Source organism: Pseudophryne corroboree, chromosome 3 (genome assembly GCF_028390025.1).
Source record: "Pseudophryne corroboree isolate aPseCor3 chromosome 3, aPseCor3.hap2, whole genome shotgun sequence".
Classification (NCBI taxonomy): Eukaryota; Metazoa; Chordata; class Amphibia; order Anura; family Myobatrachidae; genus Pseudophryne; species Pseudophryne corroboree.
Window position 1 is genome coordinate 658,659,273 of NC_086446.1, and position 13,494 is coordinate 658,672,766.

A 13,494-nucleotide genomic window follows, 5' to 3' on the forward strand; every position below is an offset into this window, starting at 1 on the left:
CCACTACCCTCCTACCCCTGTGTGTGTGTTACACACCTTGTACTCCCCCCCCCCAGTGTTTGATACCCAGTACCACCTATCTCTGTGTATATGGCACCCTGTACCCCTACCTCTGTGTATATGGCACCCTGTACCCCTACCTCTGTGTATATGGCACCCTGTACCCCTACCTCTGTGTATATGGCACCCTGTACCCCTACCTTCCTGACATTTTTGACAGTGTACACCCCCTGACGCTTTGTGTGACACCCTGTACCCACCTATTTGTGTGCGGCCCTCGAATATTCGCTGAAATGTGTTATGTGGCCCCCAAGCTGAAATAATTGCCCACCCCTGAGTTATAGGAACCATTTAAGTTCGAAGTCATTGTTTAAACCACCAGGTGTTAGAGTGTTGAGTAAGAATATGGTCTTCATCTCGGAGATAGCCAGGTTCTTGTCAATATTTTTATCTCTCCAAGTGGATTTAATGTGTTTAATTCCAATGAATTTCTTTATATGTTGAGTGGAGCAGTCATGTTTTATCCTAAAATGATTAGAGAGATGGTGGGTCTCTATTCCTTTTTTAACATTCCTCAAATGCTCTCCTATTCTTATCTTGAGGGGTCTTGTAGTTCTGCCGATGTAATTAAGGCCGCAGGAGCATTCAATTAGATAGATCACATTGGCAGTGTGGCAGGTGATAAAGTCCCTGATTTTATAGGTAACATCATTGACTGTTACTTCAGAGTGTTTGCTGATGGGATCTTTGATATTTCTACATCCAATGCAGAGTCCACATCTATGGAAGCCTTTGGTCCTAATTAGGTTCCGAGTAGGAATATGCAACGCACTCCGTACTAAATGGTCCTTTATATTTCTTGATTTCCTGTACACAAAATTCGGTTTTTCAGGTATTATGTTGGTTAGGACAGGGTCTTTGGTTAGGAGATACCAGTTTTTCCTAATGATTCTTTCAATTTGTTTATGCTGGGCGTCATATTGAGATATGAAAGCCCACATGAGTTTATTGGCTTGATTTGTTTTCTTTTAGGTTGGATTGGCTAACAATAGAGATGTGCGATCTACTTTTTCCACTTCATTGATGACTTGATTGAGATCTTCTTCCTTGTATCCCTTTCCAATAAAGTTCTCCTTCATTTGTAGTGACTGTTGTTTGAAGACTTGATCGTTACTGCAATTCCTGCGTATTCTCAAAAATTGGCTCTTTGGAACCCCTTTTAGCCATAAGGCATGATGTTGACTGTCTATTGGAATATAGGTATTAACATCTGTGGGTTTTTGGTAGATTTTTGTGTTCAAAATGTTGTTTTCCTGGTATATGGTAAGATCCAGGAAGTTAATTTGCTCCCGACTGCTGGTGAACGTAAATTTGAGGTTGACGTTATTCTCATTGAGTATTTCAAAATATTTGATCAGTTCTTCTTGAGAGGAATTCCAGAATAGAAGCACATCATCGATATACCGAAACCAATGGATGAGCGGTCCACCCCAAGCTACGCCGTTGTAAATTGCTCCGTTTTCCCAATAACTCATGAAAAGATTGGCGTAGCTTGGGGCGAATTTAGTCCCCATCGCGGTCCCGTTCTTTTGAAGGAAAAAATCGCCGTTAAAGAAAAAATAGTTATTTTTGAGAATGAAATCAATGGCCTCCAAAGTGAAGTCTTTCCTTTCCTTTGTCATTTCTGTCTTGTCAAGAAACCAGGTGATGGCCTCTATACCCTGTTCGTGCTTAATGCAGGTATAGAGGGATGTTACATCAGCGGAGGCCATGCTCATGCCCTCTTCCCACGTTATGTTCTGAAGTTTATTAATGGCATCACTTGTGTCTTTTAGATAGGAGGGATTAGCGGTAACAAGGGGCTGTAAGATGGAATGCACCAGGGAGGAGAGGTTGGATGTGAGGCTTCCAGTTCCGGCTATGATAGGTCTTCCTGGAGGGTTTGTCAAACTTTTGTGGACTTTAGGAAGTATGTATATAGTAGGAGTTACTGGATCCTCTATATTAACAAAATCGTGCTCTTCTTTGGTCATGCCCTTGCTTTGCTTATGTTTGTCAATGAGCACAAGGAATTTATCCTTTATTGCATTAGACGGGTCCCCTTTCAGTTTGATGTAAGTTTCACTGTCGGCTAATTGTCTGATTACTTCTCTGATATAGTCATCGCGGTTTATTATCGCTATGCCTCCACCCTTATCGCAGGGTTTTATAATGATGTCATCATCTTTGCTGAGATCTTCTAAGATTTTCCTCTCACGTTTATTGAGGTTGAATTTCATCTTAGGTTTCTTTAAGCTTTTCACTTCCTCCAACACTAATTTGGTGAAGGTTTCAATAAATGGCCCTTTCACATGGGTTGGATAAAATTTTGATTTTTTTTCTTCTTATTATTCTTGTTGGGGGTTTCTTCTTCCGTTGTTTCTGTAGTCTCCGTAGTTTTCTTTGACTGTTCTCCTCTGATGGTGCTCTCTGACTCCTTCAGTGCAAAGAATTTCCTCAGAGTAATTTTTCTGATAAACTTTTGAATGTCTATATGTTTACTAAAGTCATTCATGTAAGATGTAGGGGCGTATTTGAGGCCTTTATTTAACACTTTCATTTCTTGATCGGTTAATTCCGTTTTACTGAGGTTAAACACCAAATTGGTTTTTGCCTGTTCTTTAGGAGTGTAGATGTTCTTCTTTTTACTTCTTTTTTTATTTATCCCTCCTCTACAGCCTCGTTTTGTTGGTTTAGTTGAATTCTTTGTTTTCTCTTTTGTGTTAGATGTTTCATTCACATTTTTGCTCTGTTGGTAGTCAGTTTCGGTTTCCCATAGATTTAGAGTACGGGTCTTAGCCAAAGGGGGATCTAGAGACGGACCCTCCTTGGGGACCTTTCTTCTAAAAAAGGTTGTCTCCTAGTTTGTATCTCCTCACTTACATGACGAGTTGTCCTCCCTGTATTCCTTCTAGGTGATCCTCTGTCTTGTCTATGAGTGATGGATTCTGGATCCGCATTCCAATGGCCGTGATTCCTCTTTATTGTTTGCTCTCTGTTCCTGGAAGGTTGATTTCTTCTCCTCGGAGTGGGCTCCTTGTATCGTCTATGGGGATGAGACCTGTAATTATCTTTTGGATCTTCATATCTGTGTGGACGATATTTAGGCGTGTCATCCCTTCGATGATATCTGTGGTACTCCGATGTTTCTCGACAATCGTAGGGATTTCTTCTCCATTCCCTTCTCTGATTACGGGTGTCATGTTCTCTGTTGTTCCTCCCATAATTTACATAATGTTGTGGCCTCTGATTGTATTCATGATGATGGTTTCGTCGACCGTACATTGTCTCCATATTTGGTCTTGATCTATATGGACTATATGTCCTCGTTCCGATATCTCTTTCTCTCGTGTTGTAGTCCCCTTTGTTTCGTTGCATCTGGTTCTTGATATTATTTTTTCTGATGATTCCAAATTTGTAGAAATCATAATCTCGCTGTAACTTTCCTTGCTTTTTTTTAATTAGAAATTCTGTGTTCCTTTCGATTTTCTCTGTGATATTCTTTTCTAGATCAGCAAAGGTTGGTAGTTGATTGAATTGTTGTATGAGGGTTTGTAGTATTTCTATCCTTTCATTCGTTTCTTTAAGTTTAATCTTCCTTTCCTTTAATATGATGGACATGAGTGATAATGAACATTTTTCCAAGATGGTGTTCCACTCATTTTGAAATTCTTCTGACCCATCTTGAAAAGAGGGTGGTTTAATTATCCTTAAGCCCTTTGGTATTATTTGTTCTGCCTGATATTTTTCGAGGGTGGCGACTTCCCACCATAATTTGTTCTCTTTTAACAGCCAATCGCATAACCGGGTCATGGCAGTCTCAAGGTTATCATCAGTCATTTCAAAACCATCATCTTTAAAGTTCATTTTGAGTGCTTCTTCTATTCTTGCTGTTCTACCCTCACGGTGCTTGAACATGATGCTGCCTAAAGGATTTCAAGGGATATTGGACAACAATGCTATAGAGAAAGTGAAAATCCTTGAGGGCGCTTCTTGTCTACCGTAAGCTGCCTTCTAAATCCAAAATTGGACCTATCCCAAGAGGTCCTGGAATTTGGACAGAAAAAGTGGTGTTGTGGATTAGATGGTGCTAACGTTCATGCAAGGGTGGAAATCGTGAGGGAGTAGGAATACTTAGCTGTGCTCTGTGTATCACCGCGGTTGACCGGAGAGGTTCTACGTTCGGGTCCCCGATGTAGCGTTCGACCACGGACAGAGTAAAAAAGATTAAAAAACACACAATGTGTAGTATTGTTACATGCAAAATGGTAGAAAACTTCACCAATCTCATCCGGCGTACCTCACTTACAATGTGAGTCGTCGGATGATAAATATAAAGGTATCTTTTTTGCGTAAAAGATGATATTTCTTCACATGAACACACCTCACTTACATAAAAGCAGGTGTTTATACTCCTATAAAGGTATCTTTCTTGACCATAGACACTTTTTCACAAAGAGATGGTAAAAAAAATGTTGGTACGTAATCAGCGTACCTAACACTCACTGTGACAGCTGTATGTCTCCTCACATCATGGTTTCTTTAAAGAAGGCTCCGTCCAGAAAAGGTAAAAGAATGTGAATTTATTCGACGATAAAAAACTAAATAAAAAGGCTTGAATCAGCGTGAAAGTCAAATTCCGAGGGAGGTAAAAAACCGTCTTGGAACATAGAAGTGGCCAACTTGTGTAAGTCCCAAATATACAAATAAGACAAGGTCTTACCTTCCCTCGGAGTGAAATGACTGGTCCGCCAATGCAATATCCCCTCTTAGCCGACGCGTTTCGAGTCAAAGGACTCTTTTTCAAGGCATGAGGGTCCATAGCAATAGGTTTCCCTATTTATAGTGAATAGGGTGAGTCACTTCTGGTCACATGACTGGAACCGGAAGTGGTGAAAGGTGAACGAGTTAAAAACATTTAAAAGACATGTTTAAAGGCTTACTGCCATATGCATAAATTACTTATCTATAGGCTAATTCATGTACAAATTTTAAACAGGTTATTTACAATGGTAATGATTCTTGTGATGGAAACGAAAAACAGACGAAACAGGAAGTTCTAACCCGCTAGGGATTATGGGTGATGTAGTCCTCCATAGCGTGAATGAAATGCCGGCGGAAGCGGATGTTCTTTTCCGTTTGGGGTTCTGGGAAATGTAGTTTCCTGCTGTGATTTCCCAGACGCAAGTTGCGGTGGAAACGTAAGACGGGGGACGCGGTGTCTCGCTCAGGATTGCGGGAAATGTGGTCTCCGGCTGTAGTTCTTTTGTTGCTGGACGCAGCCGCAGTGGGGGTCCGAGTTATGTGAATGATTTCCGTGGTAATGAAACGCCCCTACATCTTACATGAATGACTTTAGTAAACATATAGACATTCAAAAGTTTATCAGAAAAATTACTCTGAGGAAATTCTTTGCACTGAAGGAGTCAGAGAGCACCATCAGAGGAGAACAGTCAAAGAAAACTACGGAGACTACAGAAACAACGGAAGAAGAAACCCCCAACAAGAATAATAAGAAGAAAAAAAATCCAAATTTTATCCAACCCATGTGAAAGGGCCATTTATTGAAACCTTCACCAAATTAGTGTTGGAGGAAGTGAAAAGCTTAAAGAAACCTAAGATGAAATTCAACCTCAATAAACGTGAGAGGAAAATCTTAGAAGATCTCAGCAAAGATGATGACATCATTATAAAACCCTGCGATAAGGGTGGAGGCATAGCGATATTAAACCGCGATGACTATATCAGAGAAGTAATCAGACAATTAGCCGACAGTGAAACTTACATCAAACTGAAAGGGGACCCGTCTAATGCAATAAAGGATAAATTCCTTGTGCTCATTGACAAACATAAGCAAAGCAAGGGCATGACCAAAGAAGAGCACGATTTTGTTAATATAGAGGATCCAGTAACTCCTACTATATACATACTTCCTAAAGTCCACAAAAGTTTGACAAACCCTCCAGGAAGACCTATCATAGCCGGAACTGGAAGCCTCACATCCAACCTCTCCTCCCTGGTGGATTCCATCTTACAGCCCCTTGTTACCGCTAATCCCTCCTATCTAAAAGACACAAGTGATGCCATTAATAAACTTCAGAACATAACGTGGGAAGAGGGCATGAGCATGGCCTCCGCTGATGTAACATCCCTCTATACCTGCATTAAGCACGAACAGGGTATAGAGGCCATCACCTGGTTTCTTGACAAGACAGAAATGACAAAGGAAAGGAAAGACTTCACTTTGGAGGCCATTGATTTCATTCTCAAAAATAACTATTTTTTCTTTAACGGCGATTTTTTCCTTCAAAAGAACGGGACCGCGATGGGGACTAAATTCGCCCCAAGCTACGCCAATCTTTTCATGAGTTATTGGGAAAACGGAGCAATTTACAACGGCGTAGCTTGGGGTGGACCGCTCATCCATTGGTTTCGGTATATCGATGATGTGCTTCTATTCTGGAATTCCTCTCAAGAAGAACTGATCAAATATTTTGAAATACTCAATGAGAATAACGTCAACCTCAAATTTACGTTCACCAGCAGTCGGGAGCAAATTAACTTCCTGGATCTTACCATATACCAGGAAAACAACATTTTGAACACAAAAATCTACCAAAAACCCACAGATGTTAATACCTATATTCCAATAGACAGTCAACATCATGCCTTATGGCTAAAAGGGGTTCCAAAGAGCCAATTTCTGAGAATACGCAGGAATTGCAGTAACGATCAAGTCTTCAAACAACAGTCACTACAAATGAAGGAGAACTTTATTGGAAAGGGATACAAGGAAGAAGATCTCAATCAAGTCATCAATGAAGTGGAAAAAGTAGATCGCACATCTCTATTGTTAGCCAATCCAACCAAAAAGAAAACAAATCAAGCCAAAAAACTCATGTGGGCTTTCATATCTCAATATGACGCCCAGCATAAACAAATTGAAAGAATCATTAGGAAAAACTGGTATCTCCTAACCAAAGACCCTGTCCTAACCAACATAATACCTGAAAAACCGAATTTTGTGTACAGGAAATCAAGAAATATAAAGGACCATTTAGTACGGAGTGCGTTGCATATCCCTACTCGGAACCTAATTAGGACCAAAGGCTTCCATAGATGTGGACTCTGCATTGGATGTAGAAATATCAAAGATCCCATCAGCAAACACTCTGAAGTAACAGTCAATAATGTTACCTATAAAATCAGGGACTTTATCACCTGCCACACTGCCAATGTGATCTATCTAATTGAATGCTCCTGCGGCCTTAATTACATCGGCAGAACTACAAGACCCCTCAAGATAAGAATAGGAGAGCATTTGAGAAATGTTAAAAAAGGAATAGAGACCCACCATCTCTCTAATCATTTTAGGATAAAACATGACTGCTCCACTCAACATATAAAGAAATTCATTGGAATTAAACACATTAAATCCACTTGGAGAGATAAAAATATCGACAAGAACCTGGCTATCTCCGAGATGAAGACCATATTCTTGCTCAACACTCTAACACCTGGTGGTTTAAACAATGACTTCGAACTTAAATGGTTCCTATAACTAATACCAGAGAAGTAGAATAAATTCTGCCACTGTATATATATGTATATGTATGTGTGTACGTATGTGTATATGTATACATGCATCCTTTTACATTATATCCTATTCATCCAACCCCAGCAGAAAGTCCGTAATTTAACGCACTTTAAGTAATTAATCCATTGTCACACAATCTGACGTGTCACTTACTTACAGACTCACTGCGATCACATAATTTTATGAGATAACACACTGTTTACTCATGTGAGTATAGTAATTTTATACCCCTGTTTATTTCAGCAACATGAGCCTAAAAGGAAAAAAAAGAGGGACAATAAAATCAGGAATACAGAACAGAATCATGTCTGTTTATTCCACTTATTGCAAGCCATGGATGAAGACTTAGAACTACCAAAATGGCCTCCCTGTGAACTACATAGTCCATAATCCAGTGCAGTGCGTTTCATTACCACGGAAATCATTCACATAACTCGGACCCCCACTGCGGCTGCGTCCAGCAACAAAAGAACTACAGCCGGAGACCACATTTCCCGCAATCCTGAGCGAGACACCGCGTCCCCCGTCTTACGTTTCCGCCGCAACTTGCGTCTGGGAAATCACAGCAGGAAACTACATTTCCCAGAACCCCAAACGGAAAAGAACATCCGCTTCCGCCGGCATTTCATTCACGCTATGGAGGACTACATCACCCATAATCCCTAGCGGGTTAGAACTTCCTGTTTCGTCCGTTTTTCGTTTCCATCACAAGAATCATTACCATTGTAAATAACCTGTTTAAAATTTGTACATGAATTAGCCTATAGATAAGTAATTTATGCATATGGCAGTAAGCCTTTAAACATGTATTTTAAATGTTTTTAACTCGTTCACCTTTCACCACTTCCGGTTCCGGTCATGTGACCAGAAGTGACTCACCCTATTCACTATAAATAGGGAAACCTATTGCTATGGACCCTCATGCCTTGAAAAAGAGTCCTTTGACTCGAAACGCGTCGGCTAAGAGGGGATATTGCATCGGCGGACCAGTCATTTCACTCCGAGGGAAGGTAAGACCTTGTCTTATTTGTATATTTGGGACTTACACAAGTTGGCCACTTCTATGTTCCAAGACGGTTTTTTACCTCCCTCGGAATTTGACTTTCACGCTGATTCAAGCCTTTTTATTTAGTTTTTTATCGTCGAATAAATTCACATTCTTTTACCTTTTCTGGACGGAGCCTTCTTTAAAGAAACCATGATGTGAGGAGACATACAGCTGTCACAGTGAGTGTTAGGTACGCTGATTACGTACCAACATTTTTTTTACCATCTCTTTGTGAAAAAGTGTCTATGGTCAAGAAAGATACCTTTATAGGAGTATAAACACCTGCTTTTATGTAAGTGAGGTGTGTTCATGTGAAGAAATATCATCTTTTACGCAAAAAAGATACCTTTATATTTATCATCCGACGACTCACATTGTAAGTGAGGTACGCCGGATGAGATTGGTGAAGTTTTCTACCATTTTGCATGTAACAATACTACACATTGTGTGTTTTTTATCTTTTTTACTCTGTCCGTGGTCGAACGCTACATCGGGGACCCGAACGTAGAGCCTCTCCGGTCAACCGCGGTGATACACAGAGCATAGCTAAGTATTCCTACTCCCTCACGATTTCCACCCTTGCATGAACGTTAGCGCCATCTAATCCACAACACCACTTTTTCTGTCCAAATTCCAGGACCTCTTGGGATAGGTCCAATTTTGGATTTAGAATGCAGCTTACGGTAGACAAGAAGCGCCCTCAAGGATTTTCACTTTCTCTATGGCTCTTGTCTGTGTAGCCTCACCTGCCAGTATTTTGGCCATTACCTTGTGCCTGGCTTCCAGCCATCCTGATTGGGGCGTGCTTTCCTTATTACCCAGCTAGCCCTGCAGTCCAGCGCCGGTGATAGAAGTTTTGTTATGATACCTGTATGTTCCAGTTCTTGGTTAGCTTCCTGCAAGCTTGTTCCTGGTCACTGTCAGCAGCTTCCAGTGGAGCCTGTCTTCCTGCCTCTGGTGTGTTCCTGTATCCAGCTTGTGTACTCCAGTGTCCTGTGTCCAGTTTCCAGAGTACGGTCTGAGGGATCGTTTCCTGTTGTCCTCTGAGTTTGTCTTCCAGTGGAGTGGTCTGGTGTCCGAAGCCTCGGGGTTCCAGTCATTTCCTGCGTGCATCTTCCGTGGTGTCGTGAGTAGCGGCTCTGCAGCACATTTCCTGCGTGCATCTTCCGTGGTGTCGTGAGTAGCGGCTCTGCCGCACCTTACGGCTGAAGCCGTGTTCTCGTTATCTGTTTTTTGGTCGAGTCATTTTGGCGGAGGCTTCTGCATGGTTGTCCTTGCCGAACTACGACCAATTCGTATTTGGCATTTGGGTAGCGTTACTTTGGTTACGATTTTTCTTGGCGGCGGCGCCACACATAACTTAGTTTATTTTCTGTGGTTTCCCCTTTCACTTTTGTGTCTGTCTTAGTTAGCTTTCCCCTTGTTCTCTCTCTGTCTCGGTTAACGCCTTGTCACCAACTAAGACCGGGGGGCATCGGAGTTCGGGCAGACCTAATCCGCCCGTTCAAACGCGCCTGCAGTATCCCAAGAAACCATAGTCTCGCAGGTGTTAACCGACCACTAGGGAAGGACAACGTACAATGGAGTCAGGGTTTTTCGTTAGGTATTGCTGCGTACCCCAGTTCTGTCGCAGCTTCACGCATCTGTACTTGGAACTCTTCTGCTGCCACCCTATCTCCTGGGTTCCAAGTACATAGAACGTAACAATGTGGCAACAGTTTGGAGAAGGCCCTTTTCTATTCCAACATGTCTGAGCCCCAGTGCACAAAGCAAGGACTATAAAGACATGGTTTATTGAGTTTGGTGTGGAAGAACCTGACTGGCCCGCACAGAGCCCTGACCTCAACCTCATTGAGCACCTTTGATATGAAGTGGAACGGAAATTGCGAGTCATGCCTTCTCGTCCAACATCAGTTCCTGTCCTCAGAAATGTTCTACAGAATGAATGGACACAAATTCCCCCAGAAACACTCCAAAATCTTGTGGAAAGTCTTCCAATAAGAGTGTACGCTGTAATAGCTTTAAAATGAGGACCAACTCAAATATTAAAGTATATGTATTTGAATACAATGTAATTACAGTCCCTGTTGGTGTAATGGTCAGGCATCCGAATACTTTTGTCCATATAGTGTATCTCAAGCAAGATTCAGATGTCCCTGAATACAGTTTGCAAGCAGGCTAGGATAACCGTATAAACCTTATAGTGGATGTCTATAACTGACACACTCACAAAACTAACCTCGAAATATAGTGAGCCAGCTAGAATGGCGAAGATGTTTTCAAGATACACTATGAATTCAATAATGTTATGAGACTTTATATATATTTTTTTTCTATTTCAGGAAATAATCCAAAAAGTTATTTTCCAGACAAGTGTTCATGTATTTGTTGGACATGTATTTATTTATGAGTAGATGCTATTGATAATAACTACATTACCTGTCACATGGAATTTAGGAGGCAATATACAGTATCAAACCTTCTAAAGAGGAGTGGAAATGTCGCTCATGTCAACCAATAAGCTCTTTTCTAACATTTACCTACTGCATTAAGTTATTAAAATTGGCAATGATTCTTAATGCTCCTTCCTTTGTTCCCAGTGCCTGAGTATTTTCAAGGATAACAACTCCTGGAAATGAAATGGAAATGTTCCTAATAAAACAGGGATATACAATTGCAGGCGAGTTTTCAAACATTTCGCACCACATGGTTTTCCCTACAGGTGCATGCTTTTTGGAATTCAATTAGGTAAAATATTTTTTATTTATTTAATTTTTCTGAATTAGATTAAGTTTTCCTAAAATCTTTATTTTTAGGTAGAAATAGCAGGACTTGTTCAGAACTAAAACACCTCACAATGGCAAATTTCACAATTGGAAGTTTCCAATTAACTTAATTAATCATTAATTACTCACCTTCTGCAGTGGTGTCTTCTTCCCCCACATACTGGCAAGCTGGTCTTCTGCAGCAGCAGGATGTGTGTGTATGTGTTCGTGTGTTTGTGTATATGTGTGAGTGTGTGGGAGACCCCTGTGACCCCCTGTCAGGTGTGTGTGACCCATGTACACACAGAGGACCTTTTGCAATCAATTCAGATGGTGATGGGCGTTCTTGGGCGGTGACTGGAAGGTGGCTAGTAGTGGACGCAAAAATGGTCCATTCCGCGGGTGTATTATGGGAGTGTCACAGGCAAATGAATGCAAGCAGCTGCATTCAAAGACGCACAGCCGAAGCATGCCGAAGCATAGGAGGCAATGGTCATACGTAGCAACTGCAGCTGCTATAGGACTGTTGCAAGTTTCGGTATAACAGTGTGCACGGATGCTAAAGTGGGCATCTCAGTCCTTGCACATTCGTCCACACAGATGTACACAAAGTGGGTAATTCAGACTTGATCGCAGCAGCAAATTTGTTAGCAGTTGGTCAAAACCATGGGGGTCATTCCGAGTTGATCGTAGCTGTGCTAAGTTTAGCACAGCTACAATCGTTAACTCAGACATGCAGGGGTACGCCCAGCACAGGGCTAGTCCGTCCCGCATGTCAGTGCCGGCCCCCCCGCACAAATACAAAAGCATCGCACAGAGGTGATGCCTTTGCATTTGAGGAGTAACTCCCGGCCAGCGCAGCTCCTGCGGCTGGCCGGGAGTTGCTCGTCGCTCCCGTTGGCCGCAGCGACTGCGTGAGATGTCACGCAGCCGCCGCGACCCCCCCCCCCCCCACGGACCGGCCACGGATCGGGTCGGAATGACCCCCCATGTGCAGTGCAGGGGGGGCAGATATAACATGTGCAGAGAGAGTTGTTTGGTTGGGGTGTGTTCAAACTGAAATCTAAATTGCAGTGTAAAAATAAAGCAGCCAGTATTTACCCTGCACAGAAACAATAGACCTCACCCAAATTTAACTCTCTCTGCACATGTTATATCTGCCCCCCCCCCCCCTGCAGTGCATATGGTTTTACCCAACTGCTAACAAATTTGCTGCTACGATCAGGTCTGAATTACCTCCAAAGAAAGGACTTTGAAGGGCATTTGCATAAGCTCACAGACAGGTGACCCCCCAATAGACGCTGCTGTAAACACTTTGCATGCAACTCAAAACCAGGCCCAAAAAAGGTCAGATTTTCACATTTCTGCGCATTAGGTGGATAAGACCTAAACAGGCCACAGGGAGCATAAATGTTCATGTTCACCAATGGCTGCACACACTTGCTGATCAATGGTCAAAACTATTTTCTGTTCAGCATAGTAAAAATTGAATTTCTTCAGATTATCTGTAGACAAGAAAAATGTTGATACGTCTGTAAATTGAATCAATGCTTAAACACTGAAAAAAGATAGGATAACTGAGCATATGAGTAAGCGCCGGTATGCTGGGCGTCAGGTTCCCGGGCGCCGGCATACCGTAGTACACCCGAGTAAAGAATAAGGGATAATTGGCTGCATTTCACATAAGGTCAAAGAGGCAGGAAGAGGCTGCTTTACCTAGATAGCTCTATAGGATAATACTACATTGAGACATAACATGCTAGTAAAGAAAGTATTTGATGTTAAAAGCACTGTAACCCAATTTTCAATACTTTACCACATGATTCTGGTATATGTGAGTGAGAAACAATCTTGTACCTTCACTCTCATACTGCAGATATAGGAACTTTCCTTTCTTAACAAACCTTTGGTCACAGCAGAGGCAGGGAAAGTAGCAGGAGGGCCAGAAGGGACCACCAATGCCAATCATGGTGTCTGGTCTGAGTAAACACAACTGATTGAGAGCTCATTTACTAACACTGTGCTTAGATGCAAAGCTTACAATA

At 41.8% G+C, this 13,494-nt stretch overlaps 1 protein-coding gene across 1 annotated transcript in view; it reads right to left on the reverse strand.

Moving 5' to 3' along the window:
- The window catches only part of SYCE3 (synaptonemal complex central element protein 3), a 75,887-nt gene that overhangs the window by 32,731 nt on the left and 29,662 nt on the right, over positions 1-13,494 (reverse strand). The window lies entirely within an intron of this gene.